Raw genomic sequence first — 15,411 nt, forward strand, 5'->3', positions numbered from 1 at the left:
TGTCAATCAGTTAAAATATTTAATCACGATTAATCACACCTTTTTTTTCTGTTCAAAATGAACCTTAAAGGGAGATTTGTCAAGTATTTAATAATCTTATCAACATGGGAGTGGACAAATATGCTGCTTTATACAAATATATGTATATATCTATTATTGTAAATCAATTGACACAAAACAAGGACAGACTGTGGTCTCAGCAGGGAAAGCTTGTCCTGTAGCAGAGCTGGGCTGATGGTGTTGAATGCGGAGCTGAAGTCCACAAACAGGATCCTGGCATAGGAGCCAGGGGAGTCCAGGTGCTGGAGAATGTAGTGAAGGGGCTATGTTTACTGCGTCGTCTACAGACCTGTTGGCTCTGTAGGTGAACTGCAGTGGGTCCAGCAGGGGGTTGGTGATTGTCTTTAGGTGGTGGAGCACAAGGCGTTCATAAGTCTTCATTATCACAGAGGTCAGAGCGACGGGTCTGTAATCCTGAAGACCTGTGATCCTTGGCTTTTTGGGGACCGGGATGATGTTGGAGGCTTTGAAGCAGGCTGGCACCCTGCAGGTTTCCAGTGATGAGTTGAAGATCCCTGTAAACACTGGAGACAACTGGTCTGCACAGTGTTTCAGGGTTGCAGGTGAGACAGCGTCTGGGCCGGCTGACTTGTGGGGGTTTGTGCTTTGAAAAGCACAAAACTGCTTATACCACTTATTAAAACGAGTGCTCATTATATTGTGCTTTACAAGGCGCGCATAAAAATAATAAAGGATAGAACTCAATGCCAGATACACGCACATTTCAACATATCTTTACAAACAAATATAAATAAATCATCACATGATCTGGAAACTGAATTATATTTAATTTTATTTTTGTATTCTCAACTTAATAACAGAGTGATCTGTGAGAGGAGCTGCTGATATACAGCAGTCAGCGAAAAAGGTTAGAAACTAACCAGAAATCTATTTTTGACTTTGCTGCATTATTTGGTTTAACTTCCTGTAAATTCAGTGAAGGCTGCTGCAAACTGTCCGACTTGACCGCAGCTTTACGTCACCGCCCCCCTGCTGCTGCTGCGAGGCCAGTTCATCTCCAACGAGCCTTATATGGAAAACACCTGGCTGTCTCCTGATCAAAGAGCTGATTGGCTCTTAGTTTTGACAGCAAACACCACGTGTTGTAGAAAGTCACAACTTTCTGTGTAATTCTAAGATTTAAAGGGACTGTTTGTAAGAATCAGAAAGTGCTTGTTAACAGCAACACCTGTGGCCGTTAAGTCAACGAAAGTCAGCGTCCTGTTTCTCACGCTTGTGCTCGCTCTACAGAGACATGAACGAGCATCGCTCAAAACAGTGAGGCGACACACGTCAGCTAAAACTACAGTATTACTCTATATTTCAGCTGCTTGGCAGTAATGTTAGCTGACCAGACGAAGGTCTCTCCATGAATCAATGCTGATCCTAGTGTTGGCTTTTCCTGCTTCAGCCTCCCGACCACGGCCGGAGGGAACGGGGGAGACACCGGAGTTTTGGTCGGAGACGATACAGTTTCTCTCTGCGGAGCCCCGTCACTTCACAAGACACGGGAAACCTCTGTTGGTCTGGAGGAGCTGCAGCAGTTATTTCTGCACAAACGTCCAATGTACATTCACTAGATATTCTCAGAGCTACACTAACTCTTCTGCAGTGTGGAGTGTGCGCGCATGCACGTGAGAGTGGAGCGAAAGAGTGAGAACGAGCGCGGTGTGTGAGTGAAGGCAGGCAGGCAGAGGAGCAGAGGAGCAGAGTACAGCAGAGACTCCGGCCCTGGAGACCAAAGGTACGGTCTCCGACCGTGGCCAACACTGTTTAACAGACGGGCTTCACTAGATAGAACTTCGTGGTTTTGGTGCTTCCGTGTAGTTTGTGTTGAAGTCTTGTCTGAACAGCGTAGCCACACGTGAGCGCGCATGAGAGACCGACCCGCAATGATTTATACGTGTAACACTTTACAAACAGTCCCTTTAACTTTTATTAATGATACTATTAAAGTCAGAGAGAGACGGAGAGTCTGTCTGTCAGCAACAAACACGTTTTACATTATTTATCGTCATTTCCATTCAGTCACATGTGAGGCTGATAATTCCTGAATGTCGGGTTTGATATGAGTTATATCATTTACATTTTCCCTGAAACATTCAGCCTAATAATTTGATCAGAAATGGACATCGCTTCACGTGACGCTTCAGACGAAACAACTTCTCATTTCTCTTAAAACATGTGACTTCCTGTAAATTCAGTGAAGGCTGCTGCAAACTGCAAACCGCAGCTTTTAGTCACCGCCCTGCTGCCACCTGATCTCATCTACTCTCCAGACAAGCGGAGTTAAAGAGCAGTCGGATTGGCTTTTCCTAAGTCCTCATGAATTCTCCTTCTCTACATTCTTTGACTTCATGACCACAGCCAACGAGGAAGAGATGAGCAGCTTCTTCTTCTTCTAGTGTTTCCTCGACACATGAAGATGGAAAGTGTCTGTAAACTGACCTGAGGTGAGTTCAACAGGTGAGAATCCAACCAGAGGAATCTGGAAATGTTTGATCATCAGGATCACTCTGATCACATCCTGCTGTATCACCGTTTAACTGCTTCTCGATGCTGATTGGCTGTTTCAAAATATCTCTTTGAAATATTCTGTAGAATTTCTCTCTGAGTTGAAGCACAATGATTTTAGAGAGATTTACATGTGATGTTGTTTGTGTTTCTGGAGTAGAATCAACAGCAGTTTGATTGTAATCTGAGTTCACAGTAAGTGTCTGATCTGGTCTGACAGCTTGGATCAACTTGACTGAGGTTTATTTTTAACTGTTAAAACTCAAGCGTACGACGGAGTATTAGGGCCACAATGAGGAAACAAATAAATCTGAGATTACGAGAAAAAAGTCATAATATTATAAAGTAATAATTTAAGTGTTATTTTAGAGGAGAAATAGAGCAGCGTGCCGTCTGTGTGAAAATGAGGAACGTGGAGCATCTTGTGAAATTATTCTTTAGTTTAGGTTTCACAAATAACAAAATACTTCCTCTTTTGGCACATCAGCACCACATTATCATCAGTATCAGGACCTGGAAAAGATTGTGCAAGAAACTGCGTTTATTCTGAAGAAAGAATCACACAGACCTGATGGGGAAACTGACTCTTTGTGGAGGAGGAAATTACTATTTTTCTCGTAATGTTATGACTTTATTCTTGAAATCTCTGTTTTTTTTATTCAGTAAAACATCTCTGCCATGAACTGTAAATGGAACTTCTGGAACAGACAACATTGCTGAGTTATGGCGACAGCATTATAGTTTGTTATTCATCTGTGTCAAAAGGGATTTATTTAAGACAGATAATAGTGAGAGTGATGATTCAAGGTGATTAAGTCCCATGAGGTATACCAAGCTATAAAGACGCTGTCTGTTAATAAAGCAGGTGGCATAGACCATATTACGGCTGAGCACCTTAAATATGCCAGTCCGAGGATATCTCCTCTCCTTGCTTTGTGTTTTACTGGTTTTATGATCCATGGTGTCTTACCAGACTCCATGTTGTCTGTCCTGTTAGTTCCAGTAATTAAGGACCAGGCTGGTAAAGGAGGCAGTCTAGATAACTACAGGCCCATTGCTTTAGCCAGCATACTGTCAAAAGTCTTAGAAAGAATCCTGCTGGATAGATTAAATTAGTTTATTAACTCCACAGACAACCAGTTTGGATTTAAAGCTAAACACGGCACTGACCTGTGTATAATATGCATTAAAGGAACGTGTAAACAAATATAGAGGTCAAAATTCATCAGTTCTTATGTGTTTTATTGATGCTTCTAAAGCTTTTGATCGTGTTAATCATAGAAAGTTGTTTATCAAATTGAGTCAAAGAGGGGTGCCCAAATACATTGTGAGAATCCTGGCTTACTGGTATGCTCACCAGACTGTGCAGGTAAAACGGGGCAACAGTGTCTCAGCCCCATTTGGGGTTAGCAATGGAGTCAGACAAGGGGGAATTTTGTCCCCAGAACTTTTTAATTTATATATTGATGATCTCTCCAAGTAGAAACCTCAGTAGAATCTCACCATGGCAGAGAGGAGAGCAGCGGTGAAGGAAACAGCAGAGCCCGGCTTCCTGCAGTTTAATGATCTGGCCTGTGAGGCGGTCGGTGGGAAGGTGAGTCACTGTAACATACAAGCAGAAATACATTCAGATATATTGATTAACTAATGCACACATAATAATGAGGTAAACAACAACCAGCACCTAAAGACATTTAATCCAGATATGTGCACAGATATTTTAATAATGTAAAATATAATATCATGCAGCTGTTTGTCTGATTCTATGTGACATTAGATAGTTCATACTGATGCATCAGTAGCTGCTGGAGCACGTTTAATATACAGTTAGTTTAGTCCAGTGGTTCCCAACCTAGAGGTCAGCCTGCTTCATGTTTCTAGTGTTTGTGCTAAGCTCAGCTAACCGGCTGTACTTACATACTTACCGTACAGACATGAGAGTGAATAGACTCCTTTTCTGTTAGTAAACATGGTGAGGTGTTTTGGAGGCGAAGCGTTTCAGAGACGGAGAGAAAAGGTTGCTAATAGTTTAGCCTTCTGCTAACCGCAGCCAACGGCTCACGGCTGCGGTTAGCAGAAGGCTAAATATTAGCAACATTTACTCGCTAGAGCCTCGAATCACAGTTTGTCATCTCAGATGTCTGTGATATCTGGATTCTGGCACCCAACATCACAGCAAGATGACATTTTAGATGTGTAACTTTAGCCCACTGCTAGTGTTAGCCTCCAGTCTTTCCTTTGTTTTGCCTCCAGCTAACACCGTGACGTAATCATGACGTTGACATAGAAAAGGGTCGATTGGTCGACCATTTAGTCATTAGTCTATACTTTCCTCTAAAATGAATGTAATAGACTGGAAATAAGTGAGTCACAACATGTTAGCCATTGTATGAATCTCCTGTTCCCTCAGAAAACAGGCCTGTAATTAATCTTCACATGGATATTACACAATCAAGCAGGACTTGCACATTGTCTAATTTATAACTTTCCTTCAAGTGGCTGATTGTCAGTAAATATGTGCAGCGAACAGAAGACGTTTTTCATGCTGATTATTCTGTGCTTTCATTAAATGGTTATAAAAAAATATGAATTGTTGTGTCTTGGCAGAGAGGAAAGATGGAGACACCTAAAGAGGCCCTCTTGAGAACTTTAGAAGATTTAGGAGACGAAGATTTTAAAAAATTCAAGTGGTACCTGCAGCAGTCAGAAGCTTTCCCAGCAATCCCAAAGAGTCGACTGGAGAATGCAGACAGGATGGACACAGTGGATCTGATGTTCCTGACCCACAGTATTAACACTATTAACGTGATAAGAATCGTTTTAGTGAAGATGAACCAGAATGATCTTGTGGAGAAATTATCAAAAACCATCTCAGAACCTGCAGGTAAGTTATGGTATGAATTTACAAAAAGGATGTAACAAAGATCAAACTTGCATGTTACGAAGACGTCAACAAACACTAGCTTTGTAGCTAGTATCTCCCTCAGGGTTAGACACATGACTTGTGTTGCACCGTGGGTTACAGAACAAGCTACCAAACAAACATCCACCAGAGAAAAAGAAGATTTGAAAGTGTCTCAGAGAACGAAAAGCAGTGAAACAAAGGCAGACAATCCTGTTTCTGCTGCCTCTACTGGTTCAAATGTACACACACTGATAACAATATTAATTCCCTCTGTAATTTAGTCATACACCCTCTGGTTTCTTTGGAGACCAGGGAGGTCATGACTTGAATGCAAAAGATATCAGTTGTTGTTAAGGATAATAATTAATTTTAGGGGACCTAGTTATCAAATGAGCTGAATAGATGCCATAAATACAGAAATGTGTATACTTGTTAGAAAACGAGTTCATGACTTACATTCACCGTAACAACCCCTCATTGATTTCATCTTTGTTTTATTCATTCAGAGATTCTTGCTGAGTGCCAGCGAACACTGAAAAATAACTTACAAAAGAGGTTCAAGTATGTGTTTGAGGGGATCGCAAAAGCAGGAAAATCTGAACGTCTGAATCAGATCTACACAGAGATCTACATCTCAATGGGAGAGACTAGAGAGGTCAACATGGAACATGAAGTCAGACAGATTGAAACAGCATCCAGGCAACCAGACAGACCAGAAACAACAATCAGATGTGAAGACATCTTTAAAGCCTCACCTGGAAGTGATAAACCAATCAGAACAGTGATGACAATGGGAGTGGCTGGCATCGGGAAAACAGTCTTAACACAGAAGTTCACTCTGGACTGGGCTGAAGACAAAGCCAACCAGGACATACAGTTCACATTTCCATTCACTTTCAGAGAGCTGAATGTGCTGAAAGAGAAGAAGTACAGCTTGGTGGAACTTGTTAATCTCTTCTTTACTGAAACCAAAGCAGCAGGAATCTGCAGGTTTGAAGAGTTCCCGGCCGTGTTCATCTTTGACGGTCTGGATGAGTGTCGACCTCCTCTGGACTTCCTCAACAATGAGATCCTGACTGATGTTACAGAGTCCAACTAAGTGGATGTGCTGCTGACAAACCTCATCAGGGGGAAACTGCTTCCCTCTGCTCGCCTCTGGATAACTACACGACCCGCAGCAGCCAATCAGATCCCTCCTGAGTGTGTTGACAGGGTGACAGAGGTCAGACGGTTCACCGACCCACAGAAGGAGGAGTACTTCAGAACGAGATTCAAAGATGAGGAGCAGACCAGTACAATCATCTCCCACATCAAGACATCACGAAGCCTCCACATCATGTGCCACATCCCGGTCTTCTGCTGGATCATTGCTACAGTTCTGGAGAAGATGTTGAAGACCAGAAAGAGAGGAGAGCTGCCCAAGACCCTGACTGAGATGTACATCCGCTTCCTGGTGGTTCAGTCTAAAAAGACGAATGACAAGTATGATGGAGGTGCTGAGAAAGATTCAAACTGGAGTCCAGAGAGCACTAAGATGATTAAGCCTCTGGGGAAACTGGCTTTTGAGCAGCTGCAGAAAGGCAAACTGATCTTCTATAAATCTGACCTGACAGAGTGTGGCATCGATATCAAAGCAGCCTCAGTGTACTCAGGAGTGTTCACAAAGATCTTTAAAGAGGAGGGAGGACCGTACCAGGACAAGATGTTCTGCTTCGTCCATCTGAGTGTTCAAGAGTTCCTGGCTGCTCTTCACGTCCATCTGACATTCATCAACTCTGGTGTCAATCTGATGGCAGAAGCAACATGGTGGTCTAAAGTATTTAGACGGCAACCTAAACTAAGACATCTCTACCAGAGTGCTGTGGACAAGGCCTTACAGAGTCGCAACGGACACCTGGACTTGTTCCTCCGCTTCCTCCTGGGTCTTTCACTAGAGACCAATCAGACTCTCCTACAAGGTCTGCTGACACAGACAGGAAGTAGCTCACAGATCAACCAGAAAGCTGTAGAGTACATCAAGAAGAAAATCACTGAGAATCTGTCTCCAGAGAAAAGCATCAATCTGTTCCACTGTCTGAATGAACTGAATGATGATTCTCTAGTGGAGGAGATTCAACAGTCCCTGAGATCAGGACGTCTCTCTACGGATGAACTGTCTCCTGCTCAGTGGTCAGCTCTGGTCTTCATCTTACTGTCATCAGATAAAGATCTGGATGTATTCGACCTGAAGAAATACTCTGCTTCAGAGGATGCTCTTCTGAGGCTGCTGCCAGTGGTCAAGGCCTCCAACAAAGCTCTGTAGGTGGATGAATAACTGGAAGAATCAATATCAAATAGGTGTAAAAAGCAAAAGATGTCAAGTAAAACATTTCCTTGTGTTTATTTTGTATTCCTCTTCAGGCTGAGTGGCTGTAACCTCTCAGAGAAAAGCTGTAAAGCTCTGTCTTCAGTTCTCAACTCCCAGTCCTCGAGTCTGAGAGAGCTGGATTTGAGTAACAACGACCTGCAGGATTCAGGAGTGAAGCCGCTTTCTGTTGGACTGGAGAGTCCAAATTGTACACTGGAAACTCTCAGGTCAGGATACAGCTGTTTGTTATTAATTTAATTGTTAGTTAAATGCTGCTCTACAGTCAGGTTAATGATGATGTAATATCTGTTGTAGTTATCATGTTAATGTGATATTCTACAACATTGTGGTCATGACCTTTTCCTAACTCCAGGCTGTCAGACTGTCGGGTCACAGAGGCAGGCTGTGCTTCTCTGGCCTCAGCTCTGTGGTCCGAATCCTCCCATCTGAGAGAGCTGGACCTGAGTAACAATGACCTGCAGGATTCAGGAGTGAAGCCGCTTTCTGTTGGACTGCAGAGTCCACACTGTACACTGGTAACTCTCAGGTCGGGATACAGCTGTTTGTTATAAGTTAAGCATTTAAATGCTGCTTTACAGTCAGGTAAATGATGATGTAATATCTGTTGTAGTTATCATGTTAATGTGATATTCTACAACATTGTGGTCATGACCTTTTCCTAACTCCAGGCTGTCAGACTGTCGGGTCACAGAGGCAGGCTGTGCTTCTCTGGCCTCAGCTCTGTGGTCCGAATCCTCCCATCTGAGAGAGCTGGACCTGAGTAACAATGACCTGCAGGATTCAGGAGTGAAGCCGCTTTCCGTTGGACTGGAGAGTCCACACTGTACACTGGTAACTCTCAGGTCAGGATACAGCTGTTTGTTATAAGTTAAGCATTTAAATGCTGCTTTACAGTCAGGTAAATGATGATGTAATATCTGTTGTAGTTATCATGTTAATGTGATATTCTACAACATTGTGGTCATGACCTTTTCCTAACTCCAGGCTGTCAGACTGTCGGGTCACAGAGGCAGGCTGTGCTTCTCTGGCCTCAGCTCTGCGGTCCGAATCCTCCCATCTGAGAGAGCTGGACCTGAGTAACAATGACCTGCAGGATTCAGGAGTGAAGCCGCTGTGTGTTGGACTGAAGAGTCCACACTGTGCACTGGAAACTCTCAGGTCAGGATACAACTTTTTGTTGGACTGCAGGATCCACACTGTACACTGGAAACTCTCAGGTCAGGATTCAATAATTTAAAACCCAACGGACATAGGTTATTTTGGCCCAAAACAGCAGATTTTAGTAACTTACAGTTTGAACACTCAAGTTGGCGCTGGCAGGAAGTCCTGGTCAGCCTCATCTAAGCCTTATTGTTGAGGAACTAGTCCTGCTTAATTATGGGTGGTTATTTTAGGCGCTTTTCTCTGAGGGATAGGGCTAGGCCTTAACAGGTTAAAAGGCTGACCATTTCAATACTGCTTTAGTTTGAAGTTTTCTGAAGTATCCCATTTCTTCAGTATTTTACTGATGATGTGAAAGCAGCTATGACTTTAGAGCAGATTGTCTGTTAATTGTAGGGTTGGTAGTTTCATCCCTGGTTCTTTCTGGCCACATGCCAAAATGTTGTGATGCACAGTACAGTAGTTTTTTTTATTGCTGACTTTGTTCTTCAGTCCTTGAACACCAGGGTCTTCTTCGAGTATTGCAAACGATTGATGGGAAACTTCAAATAGATCATTAAGTGGGTAATCTGTTTGTGTTGATGACTAGTGCTTGACCATTTTGACAGGTTGTCAGGCTGTCTGATCACAAAGGACGGCTGTGCTTCTCTGGCCTCAGCGCTGAGCTCCAACCCCTCCCATCTGAGAGAGCTGGACCTGAGCTACAATCATCCAGGAGACTCAGGAGTGAAGCTGCTGTCTGCTGGAGTGGAGGATCCACGCTGGAGACTGGAGACTCTCAAGTACAACAAAAGATAACACACTGCTTCTCTGTTAAGCTGAGCATGCACTGTAAGATTTTAGACATGTTGTTGTGCTATTCCTACTGCCACTGTACGAGTAGATTGTTTGCGATGTAAAGCCAAAGCTCATGATTTATGTGCTCACACTGTATGGTTCGATCGTCAGCCACGACCTGAGTGCTCACACTGTACTGTCCGATCGTCAGCCACAACCTGAGTGCTCACACTGTACTGTCCCGTCGCCCCCTGACGGCCGTTCTGGCAGTTGACAGTAGTTAATAAAGATTTGTTTGAAAGCTCTGAGGCAGGTAAAGTTTGTTTGCTAGCAGAGGTCTGTACGGGTCACGATGCTAACAAGGCAGAAACGTGCTTCCTTGATCATCTGTGCCATCCTGTCTGCTGAAACGTCTAAAAAATTAAGGCGCCGGCGTATATGAAGTCGCAGGTAGCTGCGAAGACGTGGACAGTATGGCTTGTCCAGAGAGAATTGGAGATAAGCTACGTTTCACTATATCTATTGTACATTGTTATCTTAATAGCTACGCTCTGATTACTGTAAGAAAAGCAGAAAAAAGGCGCTGACGTTGGGGAATCGGCTCTTGGCTCTGCTTCAACCGTGTGAGAGCCTGCGGACGGCCGACCAAAATTTCTGACATGTCAGAAATTCATCCGACTGTCCGACAGCCAGTCAGGAGGAGTTAATCGGTCCTCGGTCCCCCCTGTACACTGCACGGCAAACGACATCCGACAAAGCTGAAATTTGGTCCGACAATAAAATTAATTGTGCGGCTCAAAATTTGGGCCAGAAACAGGCTAAAATCGTACAGTGTATGCCCAGCTTTAGACAAACTGTGTCATGTTAGATGGAAAATCACTTGAGCGAAATGTTCCTGTTTTTATATCAAAGAGAATATGCAGCCTGTTCTTATTCCCAGGGTGTGTTTATTTACAATTACGTGTTTACTGCGAGCGAAAGTGATGCTGAGGGGTCTGACAAAGCGTCCGTATGTGACGAGTTGGGATGAGAACGTGTTGGACTATTTCAATACAGTCTCACGACAGTTCGTCAAATAGTCATGAAATTTAATCTATTTGATTCATTATAGAAAAATTTCCCATAACTCCGGAAGTGGCGTAACTTATGTACGGAAGTTACATGACAAAAACTACTCCGTTAGCTTTAGGAAGTGCTGTAACTTAAGTACAAGTAGGAAGTTACGTGACAAATAAATCAACGTTGACTTCTGGTTTCACACGGGACATGATGAACAGCGGTCTCCTGGTGAAAGTCTGGTGTTTTTTGACCCACCCATCCATCCCGACCTCTTACCTACGCGGCATTCGCCGCTCTTTATACTTCCTGGTTCACAATTACATGGATTACATACGAATTGATTTCATTCTGACCATCACAAAAAAAAATTAAATTCGTGTCTATGTACACGAATCAATACATTAAATTTCATGAGTATTTCACGAGCTGCTGTGTGACTGGGCTGGATGTGCAGGTCTGACTGTGTTTGTTCTTCCAGGGTGGACCATGATGGACAGCAGAGGTTAAAACCTGGTGTGAGGAAGTGTAAGTCAGTTAATACCATTTTGTGATATTTCTTCATTTAAACCCTACAGACAATAGTCAATAATAATAATAACAATAATAATAATAGGGCTGTCAAAGTTAACACAATAATAACGCCTTAAGGCAAATTTGTTTTAACGCCACTAATTTCTTAAAAGCTAGAGTGAAGATACTGGTATCATATGAAACTAATAAACCTGATGAATCCATCGGTACCAACCATGTCATACTAGCTTGTAGTGAAGGAGATCAAATAACCCTCCAAACTTACACTAAATTTTGACGAGGAAAAACTGTCATGGCCATTTTCAAAGGGGTCCCTTGACCTCTGACCTCCAGATGTGGATGTAAATGGGTTCTATGGGTACCCACGAGTCTCCCCTTTACAGACATGCCCACTTTATGATAATCACATGCAGTTTGGGGCAAGTCATAGTCAAGTCAGCACACTGACACACTGACAGCTGTTGTTGCCTGTTGGGCTGCAGTTTACCATGTTATGATGTGAGCATATTGTTTTATGCTAAATGCAGTACCTGTGAGGGTTTCTGGACAATATCTATCATTGTTTTGTGTTAATTGATTTCCAATAATAAATATATACATACATCTGCATAAAGCAGCATATTTGTCCACTCCCATGTTGATAAGAGTATTAAATACTTGACAAATCTCCCTTTAAGGGACATTTTTTAAGGTACATGATTAACTATATTGATCTACTGACAGTCCTAAACAATAATAATAATAATAATTGTATTTATATTGCACTCTTCAAGCTTAAGCACAAAGTGCTTACCAAGTTTTAAAAAAAAAAAAATGTTTATAATCTTCATAGGCTATACAATATTAGGTAACACTTCATTTTACAGGTCCGCAAATTTCTTTGGAATTACTGCCAAATTACCCCAATATTTACCTCAAAAGTTATCAAAAAATTACTTTATTATAAACATTATTTAATTATTATATTCCCAATAGCTGGTAATTTATTTAATACATTTCCAGGAAAAGAATACAAAGTTAATTGATGTGCTTTATTTCCATGTCTGCTGATGAATAGATAATAATTAGCAAATAACTTAATTGAAATGTCTTAAAAACCTCCCTGAATCATGACATCAGCTACCAGGTTACATCTGTGTAGACAATAAGTCACAATGGTGAGATTTGTGTCTGATCAGAAGGGTCTTCTATTAGTTTTCCACCTCCGATGAAGAGCAGCGCACAGCCGCTTCTCAAGCCTAAAGGCCCTATTTTAACCATTATATGCTATTTTAGCATTTAATTATTAAATAATGTTTATAATAAAGTAATTTTCAATAAACTTTGAGGTAAATATTGGGGTAATTTCAAACAGGTTACTTTATTAATTATCACCTAATTACTATGAAATTTGCAGACCTGTAAAATGAAGTGTTACCAAATATTTTTAAAGTGTTTAAATAACAATCTATAACTTCATAGAAATTATTAACATATTAATAAACAAACAAAACCCAACAGTTGTATTAGCTGATAAACTGCTGCCTTATTGTGTCTTTTTGTCTTTTAGATTTCATTGAACTCACACTGAACCGCGACACAATGAGATACTCCTCACTGTCTGACAACTGGAAGGCGATGATACGGAAGAGAAGGAGGACGCCCAGTCATAGTAAGAAATATGACTACTGGGCCTCAGATGCTGTGTAGAGATGGTCTGACTGGTCGCTGTTACTGGGAGGTGGAGTGGAAAGGAAAGGTTAATGTAGCAGTGACTTACAGAGGAGGCCACTTCAGAGGAGGTGTTTACAGCTGGTATGGAAGGAATGATGAGTCCTGGAGTCTGATTTGTTCAGAGCTTCATTACTCTGTTTGTCACAATGATAGAGAAACACACTTCCCCTCCTCTTCCTCCTCTTCCTCCTGCTCCTCCTCTTCCTCTGATAGAGTAGCAGTGTATGTCGACTATCCTGCTGGCACTCTGTCCTTCTACATAGTCTCCTCTCACACACTGATTCACCTCCACACCTTCAACACCACGTTCACTGAACCTCTTTATCCTGCGTTTGCTTTAGCTCTTCTTCCTGGAGACATAACATATCCTTCAGTGTCTCTGTGTTCTCTGTAGGAGTCCTGACAAAAAAGAAGTTTATTCAAGTGTGCTAGTAGTATACTTGTTAAACGTAAAATAAGAAATTATGCTTTCAGTTTACTTTTTATGTACTTATCAGAGATACACTTAACAAAATTATACTTAAGTATCCTCAGCTTATACCGACAAGTATACAGAAAAGTCCAAGTATACTTGGCTTATACTGAAAAGTATACAGAAAAGTATACGTACATTTGGCTAAGTAGCGGGGCAGTTAAGCATAACAATTGTGCGTTTTGAGATAAAAGCAACAAATTTGTCACAGACGTAGGTTTATATGTTATGAAAAGATATAGATAACGGGGCGCTGCAAATTTGGCCCCTGAGGGCCGTGGCAGACTTTTTATATGCCGGTTGTCATTCTATCACGAAGTCAAGGGGGTGAAGTTTGACCCTGAAGTGACCATGCTCCTTTTATTTGGTTTTAAATTTTTTCTTTAAAAATGACCTTTAAAAACATCTGATCTAATCAGCTTGAACACTCCTTGGAAATCATCAAGACTCATAAAATCAGTTTTCTGCAACATTTTGTTCCAAATTTGTTTTAATGCCACTAATTTCTTTAACGCAGGAGGTTGTAGCGGGCTCACTTTTAGAGCTAGTGTTATGATTTGATTTGAGCATATTAATATAATTGTATTTACGTATATTGCACTTGGTAAGCACAAAGTGCTTTAAACTTTAAAAACAAAATGTTTATAATCTTCATAGGCTATACAATATTTTGGTAACACTTCATTTTACAGGTCCGCTAAATTCATGATAATTAGGTGATAATTAGCAAGTAACCTATTTAAAATTTCTTTGGAATTACTGCCAAATTACCCCAATATTTACCTCAAAATGTATCAAAAAATTACTTTATTATAAACATTATTTAATTATTATATTCCCAATAGCTGGTAACTTATTTAATACATTTCCATGAAAAGCATACAAAGTTAATTGATGTGCTTTATTTCCATGTCTGCTGATAAATAGATAATAATTAGCAAATAACTTAATTGAAATGTCTTAAAAACCTCCCTGAATCATGACATCAGCTACCAGGTTACATCTGTGTAGACAATAAGTCACAATGGTGAGATTTGTGTCTGATCAGAAGTGTCTTCTATTAGTTTTCCACCTCCGATGAAGAGCAGCGCACAGCCGCTTCTCAAGCCTAAAGGCCCTATTTTAACCATTATATGCTATTATAGCATATATTATTAAATAATGTTTATAATAAAGTAATTTTAGATACATGTTGAGGTAAATATTGGGGTAATTTGGCAGTAATTCCAAAGAAATTTCAAACAGGTTACTTGCTAATTATCACCTAATTACTATGAAATTTGCGGACCTGTAAAATGAAGTGTTACCAATATTTTTATAGTGTTTAAATAGCAATCTATAACTTCATAGAAATTATTAACATATTAATAAATAAACAAAACCCAACAGTTGTATTAGCTGATAAACTGCTGCCTTATTGTGTCTTTTTGTCTTTCAGGTTTACGTAAAGGCAAAGTGGACCAGCTCACAAAGCTCTTACTGTCTGACGACAACTAGACGTTGACACTGGACAGAAAGATGCTGCCCAGTGATTCTAAGGAATATCACTACGGTGCTCAGATGCTGTGTAGAGATGGTCTGACTGGTCGCTGTTACTGGGAGGTGGAGTGGAGAGGAAAGGTTGATGTAGCAGTGACTTACAGAGGAGGCCACTACGGAGAAGATGATGACCTCTCGTATGGAAGTAATGATCAGTCCTGGAGTCTGGACTGTTTTGAGGATGATTACTCTGTTTGGCACAATGATATAGAAACAGACATCCCCTCCTCTTCCTCCTCTTCCTCTTTCTCCTCTGGTAGAGTAGCAGTGTATGTGGACTATCCTGCTGGCACTCTGTCCTTCTACAGAGTC

General features: G+C 41.3%; 1 pseudogene; it reads left to right on the plus strand.

The window, feature by feature from the left end:
* The first annotated feature begins 2,418 nt into the window (after positions 1-2,418).
* On the plus strand, positions 2,419-15,191 carry LOC141756524 (NLR family CARD domain-containing protein 3-like; annotated as a pseudogene).
* The last annotated feature ends 220 nt before the right edge of the window (positions 15,192-15,411 follow it).

This window comes from Sebastes fasciatus, chromosome 18, assembly GCF_043250625.1.
Source record: "Sebastes fasciatus isolate fSebFas1 chromosome 18, fSebFas1.pri, whole genome shotgun sequence".
NCBI lineage: Eukaryota > Metazoa > Chordata > Actinopteri > Perciformes > Sebastidae > Sebastes > Sebastes fasciatus.